At 37.2% G+C, this 19,736-nt stretch overlaps 1 long non-coding RNA gene across 1 annotated transcript in view; it reads left to right on the top strand.

The window, feature by feature from the left end:
- LOC143346586 (uncharacterized) overlaps positions 1 to 19,736 on the top strand; it is a 164,921-nt gene that overhangs the window by 88,098 nt on the left and 57,087 nt on the right. The window lies entirely within an intron of this gene.

The raw sequence follows: 19,736 nt of genomic DNA, 5'->3' as shown, positions 1-19,736 counted from the left end.
CGGGATGGTTGCACGTGATCGGCCACTAAAAATAATGCGTTCGATCGGACGTCGGGACGAGGGGAAATCGTATTAAAATAGCCGGTGATTAACGACATCGTTCCCGGGGAAGGAAAGTGAAAAGGGACGAGGGGAGATAAAACGGAAAACGATGGAGAAGAAAGGTTCTCGCAGCGTCGAAAGGCAGGAAAGATAGAACGCGGGGAATAGATTACGCCCGTCGAAATTAGAATCGACGAGAAGAAACGAAAATTTCGCGATTGCTTCGCGCGAACTGTTCGACGTAAAAACGATCGGTAAAAACAACGGGGATGCATAACTCTTGCACGTTCCCGTCTATAAGTTGCTAACAAGGAGCATTACTGTTCCACCGCTTTGATGAAACTTTGCACGCGGATGAAGTTGTTGAAAATATTCTACGTGTATTTCTTTTTTAGCGAGTCGGTCGCGTCGAGGAGAAAAAAATCACCCTTAAAAGTTGAGGCTGGAATATCGTTACGTGAAACAACTTGGAGAAAATGGAGATAGAAAAATGTCGAATACGAAAGTTTCTCTGTTTTATACGAGGAATAATATGATATATGGAAATGAACTCTTTGTGAAATTACAGACGATACCGGTATAGTTGGGAAACTCGGTTTTTAATGAATATCTCTTGGTACGAATTTGTGAATGTTAGTAGCAAAACCTAACTTACGTGTGTACTGGGGAAAAATGGACACCTTTGTACTCTTTAGAATTACTTATTTTCATACGATTCTAATATTTTATTTGACGGGTAACGAATACTCATTTATTTTTCGTTATTCGATATACAATAAAAACGTATTATTATTGTTAAAAATGGCTTTACCTTGGTTACATCTCGGGTGATATCGGTCTAATACCTTTATCGTAGACACATAAAGTCAGGACAATCACCTCATCATAAATGTCGACTTTACAGGTAATAAGGCGACCTCTCGACCTATTTTGTCGGAATGGCAGATTATTACTTAGGCGACATCTTTAATACGACAAGGATACTGCCTCTTACATATTAAAAGCAATATTCTTTTCATTGCGTATTTGGAGATGTCCTTTATTGTATCGTCCTCATTACACTACTCGAGTACATGTAGAATTTCGAAATTTAACCTACAGTTACTCACAAAATTGAACGTACACCTAGATTGACAAAGAAAATTTATTTATTTGAATATTTTAATGGACAATTCTTTAAAAGAACTTTAATAAAATGAATTATTTATGTATATTGAATGAAATATGTAAAAGTACACCTATTTTATCGTCACAAAATTGAGCGTACAGTCGATTAAATATTTAAAAACTGAGTTTTTTAAAGTTTATTTTGTATTATCTTTGTTTGGAATTTATTCAGTCGTATTTAGTTTACGTCACTGCGTTGCTATGTTACGTTTAAAATATTAAAATTGACTTTATTTTGTTGTTTATGAGTAATTCCATTCTTTGTACGCTCAATTTTGTGACGATAAAATGTACTTTTACATTTTTGGTTAGATATACATAAACAATTCATCTTATTAAATTTTTCTTTAAAGGATTACCTATTAAAATATCTAAATAAAGTATATATTGTGTCTTTATTTTTTAATATGTCCGCCAATTATCTTAATTTTATGAGTAACTGTAAGAATTACACATTTTTCCACGTTTACTGAAGTACTTAAGTAGTTTCGTGTTAATTTCGGGAAAACACATATTTACAAACACCGAAATATTAATTAAAAATATCATTTTTCTAACTGTAGCGACGTCTCATATTCTTACAGTTGCAAACAAATTTCTGATAAATTTGATAAAGATTTCTTGCGTTTTTTGGCACTGATTTGAATATGTCGAAAGCGATCAGACCTTTCTCTTGAATCAAATATACTGACCAGTGCATTGAAAAAGAAAAGTAACTAAAATTAAACTCGCGAAGGATGAAATACAGTAGGAAATAAAAGACAGGTGAAGTCCGAATTTTTTGCGTATTGTCAAGCTGTGAAAAGAGAATGAATTTCGATCTCGGAAGTAGCTTCAATCCGAATATTGCGACGCCGTTGTTTCCGAGGCTTTCAAAGGTATTGGAAAACGATGTGCATAAAAAAATTGTTCTACTTTCTGATTTTTTGTACGCGAAATGCACGGAAAGAGCCGAATGAACAGTCTCGCGGGAATACGCATTTAATAAAGTAAAAAATACCGCCGGTATTGAAACGAAGGCGATGCAGATAAATGGACTTTGAACAGTTTTCTAACGAATAGGAAAATTGAAACGCGGTAGATCACCAAACATGATATAAAAGTCCATTTTCTTTTGGAATTGTGTAACTTTCGAACGACTCTTTTAACTCTAAAATTATCTAAAATATAATATAAGACAATAAGTATCGTGATTGTCAATTATTTCTATCTTTTATTTCTTTTATAATGATTACAGAATTTCGTTGTAATTATACCTTGCATAACCAAGCGTAATATTTACAGAATTCGAAATACAGATATCAAATTGTGGTGTCACCTCGCATGTTCGCCACCAGAGGGGTCACGCTCTCACAAGCGCTGGACCAACTCCTCGGTTGCTATACAGGGTGTTTGGTAACTGGTGGTACAAACGAAAAGGGGGTGATTCTACATGAAAAAATGAGTCTAAAATATAGAGTAAAAATTTTTCATGTGAGGCTTTATTTTTGAGAAAATCGCCTTTGAATTTTCGCTAGGTGTGCGTGCCCTTAATATTATAGATGATTGTCTTGATGGGTATTATTGCAGTTTAAGTTTAAGTTTAAATTAATAAACAAGTGCATGACACTGGAAGTGTTTTCTCGAAAATAAAGCCTCACATGAAAAATTTTTATTCCATATCTTAGACTTATTTTTTCATGTAGAATCACTCCCTTTTCGCTTGTATCACTAGTTACCAAACACCCTGTATATACATTCCTCGAACGACTTCCCAATACCCCAGTCGTCTAAGGCAGGGCCTTCTAGAAAGCTTTACTGACGAGTCCTCTCGAAACCTTTGCCCGCGAACGACGTGCAAAAATAAAGAACTTAAAAAAAAAGTGAACGCTGTGATTGTATAATACCAACACGCCTATTCCTTCAAAATTAAAATTAGAAGGTGTTAAGAAACGGTTGTGAAATTCATCGTGTTTCACGAGAATTCTCCGAGATACCTCGAAACACCCTGTATAACGAGCTTTGCGTTAGAAAAATTATACCGCGGGAAGGAAAATGAAAAGAATAGGCAGATTGGCGAGCAAACACGACGCAGGAAACGAGAATCGCGGAAAAAGAAATTCTCGAGGGCGTCGTGACGGATGAACGTGTTGTACCAACCACAAGTTCATTGCGAATTCATCGAGGATTTTCCAAGTGATTTCCTTGGTTATGTCCGAGGGTTATGGCCGACCCTCGACAAGCAGCCGTGTCGTCGCAAGTGGCGAACATGCGCAGACGTTGTTAATTTAATATTTGATTAACGTTCCTTTTTGTTTCCGTTCTCCTCCTAATGTCGCACTCGACCCTTGCGGAGTCGCTCTGGGTGCTCTGTAACATTTTTATGTCGTCTGCGATTGCAATTACAACTTGCCAGAAAACTGGCACAAAACCCTCAACCATTAAATACCAGTGTCCTAAATAAAATGTGTATTTATCGTAATTATATTACGTTCAGCAATACTTGATTATTCTACTCGGGAACGTATCCAGATTTCGATTATTAAAACTAATTTTAATTTACGTTATTATGATTTTTTTTTACGAAAATAGAATAATTATTGTTTTAAATTTTTACCACTGTGTAACTAGAAAAATTAATTCTCGAATTCTAAATTCTAAATATCGAAACAAATTTTGGATTACGTCGTTTAGAATGGAAATAAAGATTTTAGTCTCGCAGAATATTATACAATTTCGATCTGTCAGCGAATTTGTTAAATTGAACGTAAGGGATGTATCCGGACCATTAATAATGTTTCCTGCTCTTGATAGCTCTGAATAAAATAACGTTAAGAGGTAAAGCTGATATTTCTTCGGTTCAGCCTTTAGAACCATGTAAATTATGTTCCCCCAGCTTCTTCATCGCGTCACACCCAAAAGAGACATATTCAGATGTTCTATTTCTGGTGACCCAGCCGGAACTTGTATACTATTCATGCACACGTGTTAGCAGCGTCATGTTACCGAACGTCGAGGAAAATTCTAAATACGTTGCATGACGGCTAGATGTAGGCAAAGTTCTTATCTAGGAAAATCTCGAAGAACGAATGAAAGACGAACGGTTGTTTATCCGTTGCCTGTTAAGTAGAAAAAAATTACTATTTCCTTCTGCTTATTTTTTCTGTTTCGACCACGTGTTAAATTTATTGGACACAAACCACCCAAAACAATTAACACCATAGAAACAAATTCAATCTCAATATTTACGTAAGAACTTAAAATTAGCATAGTGAATCTTTTAATTTCAGTATCTGCAAAGTTAAAATTTTTTTTCTCTTTATTTTTAACGTAAAACTATTAAATGCACAAATTACATACACATATGGACACCCATTGTTCCGTCACTCGATCCATTATACGCGTCCAAACTTTAACACTTCCGGCTCGCTATCGATAAACGCGTACAGGATGCCGGTTCTAAACAATGACGGTATTCTTCAATCATTATCGTCCACCGCCAATAATAACTACGTGTCCACGGTTAGTTTTGCAAAGGGAGTGAAATTCATAGTATTCTCTTTTTTATCGATCTTCATGCATGGTTATGCATGACTACCTTCGTAACTATTGGAGAACAACCGAACGAGGATTCTCTAATCAAATTTCGAACGGTAAACATCGTGCTAACATCTGAAACTTTGTATTCCTAGTTGAAGTTTATCTCGATTTGCTCGGTAAACGAACAATTATTATGAATCATCCGCAGGTTTCCAATCGTTTGATTGTTCGCAAACTCGACACACCCCATCCTTATGACGAAAAACCATTAGAAGATATTCAAATATAAATATTTCTACTATATCATTAAAATAATGTTCCCCTTCGTTCAGTATTTTTCAATACATTAATCGATTCAACCCCTCATTCCCAACAATTATTTCAACTTAATGATTTAAAAGTTTGAACGTTTACATTGAAATATCTTCTAAATTATTTTTCATAGGAGATTACTTGTTACGTCGAACGATGTATTAAAAAATATACTGTGGCGTTGCCTCCCATGCTCGCCACCAGAGGGGTCGCGCTCTCACAAGCGCTCGACCGACCCCTCGATTGCTATATACAGGGTGGGGCAGTAACTATTAGCACCTCAGATATCTTGGAAACTATAAGTTTCACAGAAATGTTTGCTAAAGTAAATTGCACAGTACGAAGGGCGTTATTGGGTGGCGATAATAGTTTTTTTGCAGGTGGAGGTACTTCGGACATTTGAAGGTCACATCCATTTTTTTAAATGGATCGGTATGTTTTTGCTTCCGTATCACGATACAGGATCTTAAAACGAGTTCAACGACCTATTACACAAGGTCACTGAAGGTCATAGAAAGTAGAGAAAGGCGATAATACTTACGGTTTTGGTAGTAAATGAAACATACGTATTGTCAACAGTAGAGGAATGCGTAATGCTTACCGTTTACTTCACTGAGAATAAACACTGCTTGAAGGACATTTTAATAATTTGCAGAGTAAGATAAACATCATAAGATTAGTATCGATAAATCGGTCGATCCGGCACGATGTATCCGTTTGAAGAGCAGGTTGATATACTTCTTATTTATGGCGAATGCCAACAAAATTCTGCAAGGGCGAAAAACTTGTATGCTGAACGATATCCACATCGGTCTCAGCCTTCGCGTCAAACATTTAAAAATGTGTATGATAAACTTAGGCAAACCGGTAGTTTAAGTGTTCGTAAAAGTGAACGCCAGAAACGAGTAATTAACGAAGAAATGGAAATCGGTGTGCTCGCTAGTGTGTCTAGAAATTCTCATATTAGTTCGCGACAAATTGAACGCGAATCTGGCATTAGTAGGAGGAGCGTACTTCGCATTTTTCACCGTCACAAATTTCATCCATATCACGTTAGTCTTCACCAAGAATTGCATGGGAACGACTTCATCAATCGCGTTGAGTTTTGTCGATGGGCTATACGTCAGATTTAAAACAATGAGCTTTTTTTTAATACCGTCTTATTTACTGATGAAGCAACATTCACAAATCACGGGAATGTTAATTTGCATAACATGCATTTATGGGCAGCGGAAAATCCACATTGACTGCGACAGGTTGAACATCAAAAACAATGGTCTGTGAATGTATGGTGCGGTATCATAGGTGATCAAATTATTGGACCTTATTTTATCAATGGAAATTTGAATGGCAACGTCTATGCTAATTTTATTAAGGATACATTGGGTCTTTTGCTAGAAGAGTTACCTTTATTTACACGACAAACCATGTGGTATCAATATGATGGATGCCCAGCACATTATTCATCGATTGCGCGAAGGGAACTCGATGAAAAATTTCGAAATCGTTGGATTGGACGCGGCGGTCCAATATCGTGGCCAACTCGTTCACCAGACATAACACCTTTAGATTTCTTTCTGTGGGGAACACTGAAAGAGAAAGTGTACAAAGAAGTACCAACTACATCTCACGATATGCAACAGCGAATTATTGCAGCCTGTGCATCAATAAGTTCTGACGCTGTAAGACTTGCAAGTCAATCAATCGTAAAAAGAATCCAGCGGTGCATTGACAGTGATGGTCATCATTTCGAACACCTACTATAAACATGTTTCATTTACTACCAAAACCGTAAGTATTATCGCCTTTTTCTACTTTCTATGACCTTCAATGACCTTGTGTAATAGGTCGTTGAACTCGTTTTAAGATCCTCTAACGTGATACGGAAGCAAAAATATACCGATCCATTTAAAAAAATGGATGTGACCTTCAAATGTCCAAAGTACCTCCACCTGCAAAAAAACTATTATCGCCACCCAATAGCGCCCTTCGTACTGTGCAATTTACTTTAGCAAACATTTCTGTGAAACTTATAGTTTCCAAGATATCTGAGGTACTAATAGTTACTGCCCCACCCTGTACATTCCTCGAACGATTTCCTAATATCCCAGTCATCTAAAGCAGGGCCCCCTCCTTTCCTTTTCTGTCCTCCTAAGATTCTCACGAGTTTCCACACCGCCACAATACGATTCCATTTTTAAAGAAATCATTTTGTTAAACTTTATTATCTCGCCTTCTTACATTCAGTCGTTTCACGAATTAAATAATAAGTGCACTGATTGTCTACACGAGAGAACTCGGGGTTAGGTACACTTTTGTTTGTTTTCGTTAGAATGAAACGCAGTGGCATCTCGTGGGAACGATTTCAGAGCTAATGGCGGGTCTTATGTACATCGTAATATCAATAGAATGGTTTCGTAGCATTCCTAGCTCGGTGGATGCCGGTCGTATTTTGGTCTGACGGTAAAACTCGAAATTGCCAGGCTGCAGATTATCCGCGGTTAGTTGTACGATTATGATTAGTTGGATTCATAGATTCTCCGAGCCGTGGATATAACAGTCGACGGCAATCTGTATGGTAATACGGCTACCGGTTTTGGGCGGGTTCTACGACACCGTTTCGTGTACCTATGGAACTCCAATCAGTACCTTCCCATAATCCAGGGGCCTTTAGTAACGAAACCGGCGAGAACGATAATCCAAGGGTTGCTCGTTTCGTGGCAATATTTCTTATTTGTTTGTCGCTGTAAATTGACCCGTTATACCATCGCGATGATAATTTCGCTGGCGAAACTACGGGCACGGGTTCCCGGTTTCAAACTTCTCCGATCGTTACTTAACATTTTATTTCTGTTGTCGAAGTATTGCAAAACGGGGTTACGCGTTTCTCGAATTCGCAACGGGGTCTTCGAAACGTTATTTAGATATTTATTATTTTGTTTGTCGCGTCGTGGATGCTTCACACAAAATTGGTGAAACAGTGATCGAATAGTCACGTTAATCGTTTGCCAAAATATAAATTGTTCTGTCACAAGTCCTCTTAATTGCACAAGAAATTCTAAAGGTAGGAAAAGAACAGAATATTTAAATTACAATTCTGAATTTAAAGTTAAAATTATATAATTTTCCTGACAAGGACTGACGAGGGTTGGAACGCCAACGAAAATGGAAACGTTTCTCTTTCAAGGTGCTCTGCAAGTTTGTTTCACTTTATATTTTAACTCGCGTTTAATAATATTTTACAAGCTATCGCGCAACACGTTTACCCATATTGCTGCGAAGTGTCGTTAATCGCATTGAGTCGGTTCTACTCAACCGCATTCGATGTAATCGAGCAACCAATTCCTACATTGATATGCTCTTCAATGGCAAGAAGATACAAACGAACCGTTTGAATCCGTGAAGCTGTAAATTAGTTTTCGGTGCGACGTAAACGGTCGTTCGTTAATTATTACATTCGTACGTAAACGAGCACGTTCATAGAAATTTTATCGCGCGTCCAGAATAACATTTTACGCCCAGCTACAAAAATTGTTAATTATTTATCAAGTGTTTTTGGTGAAATAATAACGACATCTCGTAATACCGTTGAAAATTCCACGCCCCCGCATCGGTCGTTGAGTTTCACTGTAATTAAAGTTCATTTACGAACGCGACCAATTTAATTATTTACGCCCGCCCATTGAGATAATTATTTAATACGAGAATAGTATGGAGCGTGACCCGCTTTATATTATATTTATAAAAATTTACGATCAACGATCCGCATTTTCAGACCCCGTCGGAAAATACGATATTTCACTGTTACGGAATTTCGTACGTTGTTCCATCGTTTACCAAAAATGTTTGTTGCAAAATTTGGCGTTATTAATATTCGAACGATTCCTTTTAACGTATAAATTTTAACGTTCTTTTTACTTCGAAAGCGTATTTCAGAAGTTGTTATTCTATTACAAAGTTATAAGAATAAAAGATAATATTAATATAATAGAAAAATTTTGTTGGTGCCATTGTTAGTATTAATAATATATAGTCGTGGACAAAATTAATTGGACAGAACATAAATTCCGAATAATCTCTATTTTCATTTATTGTGTTATAAATTTATTTGAGATGTTTAACATGAAAAATGTTTATACACAACGAAAGAATATATTTAGTACGTAAAAGTATAAATATAATGTTTCTATTAATATTTATACGTATTTGTTTGTATGGGTGTCTTTGAGACTGTGGACAAAATTAAGTGGACGCACAGAACATTCTGTAATACGGAAAAAATGTAAACAAACGTTCGACTCTCGCATTGTGGAGTGTTATTCGTCCTCAGTAGACATTGAACTTCTGTTTAAGGAGGTATTTTACAGCCCTTTTTGTGATTTTTTTTTTAATGATAGGTAGGCTGTTTTGTACTGAGACTTTGCAGGTATATTTATTCATCTTATAAGCATATACAATATTTTTTTCGTGGAAAAATATTAAAAATCGTGGAAATTACAACTTCTTGTTTAATGGCTCTTCTGGAAAAGATAGTGCAATGGCTTCCAGGATTCCAGCCGAGCCGCTAATCTGAAACAGAGAGGGCTAAAATATCTTCGTAAGGAATAAATAAATAAAGAAATGGCGGCACTTCAAGTTTCGAATTTCTATTTTTTAATCGTTCTTTTGTGGACCACAAAAACTTGTGGAAAGCATCCCACGACGATTAGAAGCAGTCAACCAAATACTAATTGCTTATTTTCTAAATATTTATAAAGTGTCCACTTAATTTTGACCATCAAAAATTGTATACAATTTTGATTAATAATAATATATTCTATTATATTAATTGTTATTGATATTATTGTTTATTTCATTAAAGTACACTTTGTTAACTTAAATGTTCCATACAATTCTGGTTTATTAAAATTATGTTTTAAATTGCATTGTACCTCCTCATTTTGGTCGTGGAAGCAAATATTGTCCAAATTACTATGTATAATTTAAATTACAGTTTTAAATCTCTTTTGCGATAATCTTAAACGACGTTCTGCTACACAAATCCATCGCCTCTAAAAATTCTATTTTACCATATTCTTAAATAGTTTGACCTAACGCGTCCGTTCGATAAACATCGTCAGAATTCACGAGTTCCTCCGACGGTTACGAGATTATTCCATGTAGCATCGTCGTGGTCCCACCGGTGGGAGACGTTCCAAGGGAACGACCCAGTGGCCAATTAAAAGGAAACGAACCGCGATACGCCGAGAATACCGGGGCGGTTCTGGCGTCTGTTTTCGAATTCCGAAATCGCGCGGCAAGGAAGCTCCCGGATTGCTCTAACGAAAGGATATCGCGGCCAGGCTCCCCCGTGGCGCGCGTTTAAATTCCTAGGTCCGAGGGCGTCTTTTTATCTAGTCGATGCTTCGAGGCGAGGAAGAAAAAAGGAACCATTAGCTCGCGTAATTATCCTTGGACGGACGAGGCTAGAGTTACGTCGGCTATTAGCGCCGTTTCCTGGCACTCCCTTGAGGGACACAGTCTCGGGAGGGAGAAAGAGGAATTTGACGAGAAGAAAGAGGGAGGGACGGTTAGAATTTGACGAGACAAGAACAAGGAACAAAAGAGGATCTTAACGTGACAGAAGAATAGAGAGCTGGAAGCAGATGGACGAGGGAGTAAAGGAGCGATACAAATTGGATTCGATAGGCTGTTGAAAAGACAATAAACTTTAACCGTGGTTAAAGTTTTATAATTTATTCCTAAGGGGGTAGCTCTGGTTCAAGGTTTCATTTCTTGGGGGATTTTTAGTATTTTTTTTGTAAAACGTAAGTTTCTTAATTTCGATATTTGGGGTAGATATTTATTTATGTTTCAGGAGTGTTTGTATTATAATTTTTTTCAAGCGAAAATAATCAAAACTGACTGAATTATGTAATATGTTATTGAAGAAGGTTTCTTTAGAAAAGTGTCCTTCTGGCTGACACGATTCCGATCATTCTACTTATCTGAAATGAAGAAATCAGAAGGATTCTTGATTTGTATGATTGTGGTTATGGTGTGAACCAAAATTATAAAAAAGAGAATTGTCCTTATTATTTTCTTAGCTTGATAAACTCGAAATAAAGTCAAGAACCATTTTGTAAACTTTCATTATTTTTTGTTCATTTTGATACGATCATACTATCAAGAATAAATGTTTGCATTCATAAGTAGTTTGTCCAAACACAAATAACGTTAATTTGAAACATGTTTTCCTACCATATACGATTTAACGAGAACGAAGATTCTGATTATCCTTCGCATCAATGGTTCAAAAATTACCTGAGAAATGAATACATTTTTACGTTTGAAACTAACTTAAAAATCGTGAGTAATTATGAAATGATCCAATGAATATAGAGTTGTTACAACATGGACGATGTTTGAGTGCAAAGACAGGTGAATTACTACCAAAGGTGAAGAGGGAGAGAAGGAAACTAAATGAGAAAGAACGGAAGAAAAATAGATAGGGGAGGAGGAAGAGGAATAAGAAGAAATGAGATATAAAGAAAGGTGAGTCTTTATGTGACAGAGGAGTGGGAATAAAATAGAAGAAAAGAAGATGGGAGGAACGAAAATTTAGGGAAAGGAAGTTACACATGGAGACAGGAAAAGGTAGAAAAGTAGCTCGACGCGACAGATAGAGAAAAGACAAATGTCGACGTCTGGTATTATCTATACTGACATTGCTACGATTGGAACGATCCTGGGTTGAATCGTGAATTTCAAATCGCACTTAAAGAAAAGGGCTTTTAAATGAAATCTCTCGATGTTTCTTCCGTGCTCCGGGTTAAATGCTAGTCAGTTCAACGTTTCTCGCTGAAAAACAGACAAAAAATGTTAGAGTTTTTACATGTTCTTAGTTTACGTTTACCCAGTTTCAATACGTTTGTAGAGTACGGTGCATGCGCTATTTCAGCTCATTGATTATATGTCAATAATGAAATGCAGAGACAATAGACGGCGTAATAGAGGATGTATGTTAATTCATAAGTATGTATCATAAATTCGTTTAATACAAATGAAATTTACAGCTGCGTTTAATATTTCAAATAGACGTGACAATTATTATGGCTTTGGAGGATTCGCCTCTATTCCATGATTTATTTCATGAAATATTACGTGGTTGTACGACGCTATTTTTAACGGTTTCAAATAATTTACATAATCGAATCAATTAAATGGAAAAAAATTAAATGCAATATAGGATTGCAAAAACCATTTAGAGATCACTGACAATAGATCGGAAATGCGTTGAACGTGGCAAATTCGAATACGTGCATTATCAACAAATCTAATAAAAGCAACATTGGCTATTTTGAAACGTGCATGAAAATCGATAGAGTAAATAAACATGACCTCGATAATATTATAAATAAAAAAGGTATACTCGTAGACAGAATCGGGTTAAGGGGTTACATGATGATGATTCGCAATTTTTTTTTTTAGGAGACTTACATAAATCAAGAATTTCATGATAGGCCTACATTATACATTTATTTGTTCGATTCTACATAAAATTTGCTAACCAAATACGTAGATTCTCTTTTGAATATTGATATTTATAGAAATGGTACGTTTCGCAAATATTTCAGATTCTTTCGTAAACTAACTTCTATTCGCGTTTTATTTATAAAGACATCCGCAAATTAAAATCTATACCTGAAAGTTTTAAACTGGCATTCAGGAGTAAATCTAGTTTTGGAATGAATCTAAATATTTTATTCGTTAATCGTGAATAAAATTTGTCCAACCACGACCACACGGTGCACGGAAAGAGGGTTTCGACGCGAACGTCAGGCGAGGACCAGGCTTCGTCATCGATTCCGGCGCATAAACGCGCCTACGGAGAATCATAATTCGTCCCAATGGCGGGTCCCATCGTGGCTCATGTCATCGATGATGCGTGTCGCGAATACGTACCGCGATGGCACCGTGACACGAGGCCTCGTCCATATCCTTCGTGGTCATGTAGCGTGTAACGAGCGGTCCTCGCCCACAGCATTGTCCACGATCAAGGGGCAAACTTGCTCAAAGTGGCTCCCCGACATCGTCCAGCGGAAATGTATCGTCGACTCGCCGCCTTTCCGTCGGTCACGAACCGTCGCACATTCCTTCCGCTCTTCCTTCCTTCCACCTGGCCCCTGCAACCTGCCAAGGTTGACCCGAGAAACGTCCAGGGTGTTTGTCTTTTTAATCCCCCATCCAGCCAGGAAGATTCTAATTTGCTCCTAGAAAGTTATACCCGACCGAGGTCACACATGTTTTCCTTGGGAAACGATGATGCTTCGAATTACACAGGCTCTACATGTACTACGTGGCTGAATCTTATTAGCGTGTTCCACTGTGGCAACAGGAGCAAACAAGTTCACCATTTTTTACTATAACTATTAGCCAACTTCTCTTTATTTAGCTTTGATACTTTTTGGGAATGAGTTACACGCTCGAGGTTTGAAACTATTTTGAAAATAACTGTTTCAAATTGTTGTACGTCGGTTATAAATTGAAGTAGTTGTAAGAACCGAAAAAACGACAGACTGTCGATCGAGTACTTGTGAGAAAGGTAAAAGTTGAGCGTAGCCCTCTGGTGGCGAGCGCGAGAAGTGTCCCAATATTGCTCCGTTTCTCCCCTACTTCCCATCGTCGCTAGAACAGAAAAGAAATAAACGAAGCAACGTTGCTAAGCACACAAACGTAAGTGGCCTGAAACTGAAACTGCGTGTCATTGATAATCTAATTGTTAGGTATCGTTACCGTAAAGCGTAAGAAAATAAATTCTTCTCGCTGCAGTAAAGGACCAACGTACAAAGGGGATCGAAAATGACATTTATTAAAGCTGGATGCAACAAAGAAACGACGAGAGATTTAACGAACTTGCCGGGCAAAGTGCGTATACAAGAGAATAATTAATACGCGGGGGCAAATTGGTGAATAAATGAATACGGCCTGTATCGCGAAAATGAGATTATTTGTAATTAACTTTGTGGAGAAAACAGCCGCCAGTCTCATTCTCGGCGCGTATCGCGAGGTACATAACGTTTATCGTCCTAACAAGCTTATTAGTAGCCGATGAAGTGTAATATACGAGGACTGACATACGCTATCGCGTTGAATCCGTGATATCGTATCGACAGGATGGTAGAACCTCGATAGTTGCAGAAATACGGAGCTGAATATTCATGCAGGCATCGAAATTCCAGCACTTATCAAAGTGCCTAATCCAATAAAGGACATCACTTACATGTTACAGAGCTTCGAGTCAAAAGGTCACGTAGCTTACTATTGATTCTGATTTCGACCACAATTTAATATAATTCAATTTGATGTTTGCTCAAATCAGTTACGAATTTTATCCACGGTACATTATTGATTATTTTATTAAATCAAAATTCACATACCTATTTTGTATATAGTTACAGAATTTTATGTGTATTTATCTTGGTCTCTGTTTTACTTCGTATTTGAGGAATAGATCGTCGAGAAATCATATTTTGCGTATGTGGTAGATCAATGCCATTAAAATTTTGAGGGAAATCATGGCTCCTTCTGTGTAAGCTTTGTTCTGATTATTAGACCGACCCGTGTTCCATCGAACGTCGACGAATAATATGCTCAAGTAAGTATGTCACTTATCGAGAGGTAATATTACACGACGCGCGTGCAGCTGTAACAATGCTCAATTACTCTAATTCAACTGCATTATGAACGACGATTTTCCATCATATTCCGATGATTTCGAAGCCTGTTAGGTGGCTATTGTTCGCAGTGTTAACAAAATTATGCATCCCGAATAACAACGATTGTGCAGGTTTGTTCATGTAGCAGAATATTCCTGGAAAACTGCAACAAACGAAACCCGGACGACATTTATTGATCGTAGCTTACAACAAATATTTAACGCATTTTTAAACCGAACCGAACGTTAATAATTGTTGTCGAGCCGGCAAACAACGATTAAAATGAAACATTTGTTGAACGCATTTATTCATCATGCTTTAAAATTTAATTATAAATTCGATGATCACCGTTGGTCAAGTAAAGCAGGCTTGGCGTGTATTTAAATTTTTAAATACGAGACTGTACAAATGACAAGATCCTCAATGGTTTGTTGCAATAACGATTCTCTTACTTTTCTGTTTTCACGTACGTACGATAGAATTTTCTATCTTTAGAATGTAAATAACTTTTGTTAATCGTACCAATTTGTTTGATCGACAGTTCTTTGATAGGAGTAATGTATAACAAATGACGCATGAAACCAGTCTGATAAAATTATACATGAACGCTCGCTTCGATGCATATCTCAACGTTGACAAGAATATTTGCAAGAGAATAAAATTGAGACTCCATTTCCTCTCCGTCATTATACTCGCGCATTTACATCGTTTTATAATGAATCATTCTAAATTTTAAAAAATGGTACACGAAAATGGTATTCGAAAGCTTATAATTTTATATACATTTATCATATGCGTATACATGATATAATTTTACAGATGTACACTCTCGTTCATAAGTCACTGAACGCTTGACAAGTGTAGAATAAAAATGAATGAAACACTGTGAAGCGATATAAATTATAAAATGAAACTAAGCCTTATTTATCCATTACGTTACAAAATTCTGTCAACGATTACTAGTATTTTTTGATTAATATCGTTCCAACCTTTTTACTTATGGCATATCTATTTTGATTTACATTAATACGAGCGTTTCAAAACGCAGAAGTAGTAACAGAAAATTACTAAATGTAACAAAGCAAGATAATAAAGTTGCTCCAGATCTGTTAATTTCCGTTGACTTGTGGTCACGAGATGAAACTGTTCTTTTATCTTCGAAACAAAGATAAATGGGCTTTTACGTAATTTTTGAGACGGCTCATTTAGGCACGTAGCATGTTACGTAGGGTTAAGTAAATCTTACGTAGGCCGTCTAATCCGTCGTAGTAATGAATATTGGGCTTTACGTAATAATTATCGATTGCGTATTATATTCGCATTAGATTGCGCAACGTCGAACGTCGATTAGGGCCTTCGTTCGTCCGAGGGCTCCTTTCACGTGCTCGCTTATCGATTTTCATTTTTCCAGCCACACGCAGACCGCTCCTTGGCCGTTTTTGTTGCCTCGATTAGCATCGTCGCGGCGTTTAAGGCTAGTTGGACCCATTGACAGATAAAACAATTACGAGGCGTATCAAGCTAATTAACCCGGTCGGTGTGCGCACGATAAACACGTGATCTACGTGACTTGGCGTCGACTGCAGGTGGAGGAGAATAAAGGATGCGCGTGCTGCGTGTATGTTGACGCTGGTAAATGAACGTGTAAGCTTCTCGTAACGAGCTACGCAAACTGGGGGAAACTACTTTCGAATTTTCAATCGCTCGATAGAAGAGTAAATTCGATTTCTATTGCTTTCATTAACTCGTTTCCCTCATCTTCCGTCTTCGATAGGATTATTTTTGTAGTGTGGTGCAAAACAGATAGCAGAAAGAAAGAGAATCTCATAAAAATGGTCCAATCTTCAAACGACCACAACTCCTACAATAGTGCATGGATTTAATTGAAATTTATTTCTGAAGTAGAGCTCATTGGCATCTATAAAAAAAGTATTAGACAACTTTTCTGTAGGGCGACAAATAAATTCATTAAAAATCATAAACGAATTTTTAAGAAAAATCGACAAGGGAGTAGCTGCTGAAACTCGACGAAAAAAATTTTGTCCAAATTGTTCTGAAAAAATTATTTTTAGTTGCAGGGGTCACTTACGATCATTTTTGGTCAATAGGTATATCCCTGAATTCCTACGCGCTTTCGAGAGAAAAATTCATTACCGAAAATCCAAGGTGAAGCCAGAAATGGTTCCCAGAAATTTCATGCGTATCTTTAAAATGTCATAACTTCTGAACGGATTGGGGGATTTTAATGTTTAAAAAAGCAATCAACGCGTATTTTAGTGGAGTATATGTAGAAATTCTAAAAATATTGGAAAAGTTGCTCCTTAACCCCGTAAAATGAGAAAAACCCCATAAAAGTGGTTCAATTTTAAAACGACCATATCTCCTACAATAGTGAGTATATTTCAATGAAACTTTTTTCTGAAGTAGAGGTCATAGGTACCTATAAAAAGGTATTAGACAACTTTTCTGTAGGGTATCAAACAAAATTACTAAAAATCAAAAACGAATTTTTAAGAAAAATTGACAAGGGCTGCTGAAATTTCTCGGCGAAAAAAATTTTGTCCAAATTGTTCTGAAAAAATTATTTTTAGTTGCAGGGGTCACTTACGATCATTTTTGGTGATAGAGATACCCCCAAAATTCTACGCACTTTCGAGAAGAAAATTCTTTACCGAAACTGCAATGCCTGACCAGAGACAGAATGATTCCCCTGAAATTTCATGCGTATGTTTAAAAAGTCATAACTCCTGAACGGATTAGACGATTTTAATGTTTCAAAATGCAAACAACGCGTATTTTAGTCAAGAATATGTAGCAATTCTAAGAATATTCGAAAAGTTGATCCTTGACCCCGAAAAATGAGAACAACCCCATAAAAATGGTCCAATCTTCAAATGTTCATAACTCCTACAATAGTGAATGGATTTAATTGAAATTTAGTGGTAAAATAGAGCTCATGGATACCTATAAAAAAGTATTAAACAACATTTCCGTACAGCGTCAAACAAATTTATTAATAATGCAAAACGAATTTTTAAGAAAAATCAACAGGGGGTAGGTGCCTAAACGGTGGAATTGAAAAGTTTCAAATCATTCTGGAAAAATTATTTTCTGTTGCATGGGTCAATTACAATTATTTTTTATGAATACACATACCCTCGAAATCCTACGCACTTTTGAAGAAAAAATTCTTTATAGCTAAGAACATTCTGCGGAAATTGACGAAAATTGCAGAAACATAACTCGGAAAGTAGGTCATGTAGGGCGTATATTTACATGAACTCCCTTCATTGTTTCTTGTGTTCCCAATAGACCCCTAAACTGAGCCCTATTCAATTGTAATCACATATTTAGTTCCCTGAGTTAAATTTAATAATACCTTTTACCGAATCTTATCTTTTACCCTGAGGATAACGCTCACCCTCTATCAGTTGCATTGTGTTTCGATACTCGTGCGCGATAAGACATTTTACAGTCGTTATTAACGTTGAATGAAACCCAATATCTAAAGAACAGTGACGAGGGGGGGAAGAACGGCATCGATCACTAAACAGTCGAACGATTCCCATAAAACACCGCTCCCACAGTCGGGATCATTCCAATTACCACTGAAAACCAACGAAAGACCATTACCCGATCCGTTTGAAAAATGACTCGGTACGTCATCGTCCGATACGATTCGATCGGGACTAGCTCTCATACTCACACACACAGAGGAAAAAGCATGTTAAGCGTGGTGAATACGCGCGTGTGTATACTAATGGAGAACCAAGCCCACGAGCCGCGATCACGGATGGGTGCGGCATTCTACTTCGACTAATGCGTGGGTGTGCCGCGCGTAACAGTGCCTTAAGTAATTGTTTATTGCCGTGTCGGCCTCTCTTCGGAACCCCGGCTTCGTTTCCTCGAACCGCCAGGACCCTCCCAGCTGGCTTTATCGCGTCGCTTGGTTATCCACGAAAGCGTTCACGTTATATCGTGCTTCCCGTTCATCCATCGGGATATGCGTGTCGGCCACCTGGAACTGTTCCGCCGCGATAGCACGAAGATTAGGCGCAACGGTCTCATCGAGCCTTTTGAGAGAAGCTTTTGCGCCGTCGAGCGCGATCACCGATCGCTGATGATCTTCGCCGACTCCGACGATGGGGTTCGACGGTAGGGAAATTGATAAAGGGGTATCGCTGATAAAACCGAGTGGTTCGAACGACAAGAGATGTGTTTGAACGTCGATAAGGGCCCGGGGAACCCCCAAGTGCCTGCAACGTTTCTTTAGAATTACGCTATCGGCCATGAGTTTTGAATCGGTACGCGAATTAAAAACGTTAGAAGCAGAAACGAATATTCCCACTGTCCAAATGATCATCGCCTGCTGAGACAAACACCGTGATACTCGCGAGCAATTCGAGCTCGTATCGTTTCTGTATACTGCATATTTCTAATTTGTTCGTTAAGTGTGTCGGAGTTTATTATTTCTATTACTTCGTATCCTGACCTCATCGACAAAAAGGATCCACTTCCAGGATTTTTTTCTTTGGATCAGTAGATTCTAGTTTCAGGTTTCTGTATATATATTTGCTAATATTTCACGAGTACAAGATAATTTTTGATAGAAAAGTACTGATTATTATAGGAGCTACACGTCCTTATACAGGGTGTTCGGCCACCCCTGAGAAAAATTTTAATGGGGGATTCTAGAGGCTAAAATAAGGCGAAAATCAGGAATATCAATTTATTAATTAAGGCTTCGTTAAAAAGTTATTAAAAAATTTCAAATCATACTAAAAAAATTATATTTAGTTACAGGGGTCAATTACAAGCATTTTTGGCGAATAGACCTACCCCCGAAATCCTACCCACTTTCTAGAATAAAATTCAAGTAGGTACTGAAATTTTTAGACGAAATTAAAAAATATCAAATCGTACTAAAAAAATTATATTTAGTTACAGGGGTCAATTACAAGCATTTTTGATGAATAGACCTACCTTCGAAATCCTACC

The sequence above is a fragment of the Colletes latitarsis genome, chromosome 10 (assembly GCF_051014445.1).
Source record: "Colletes latitarsis isolate SP2378_abdomen chromosome 10, iyColLati1, whole genome shotgun sequence".
Classification (NCBI taxonomy): Eukaryota; Metazoa; Arthropoda; class Insecta; order Hymenoptera; family Colletidae; genus Colletes; species Colletes latitarsis.
Note: the sequence above shows the minus strand (reverse complement) of the source record. Positions and strands in the feature narration are given on the sequence as shown.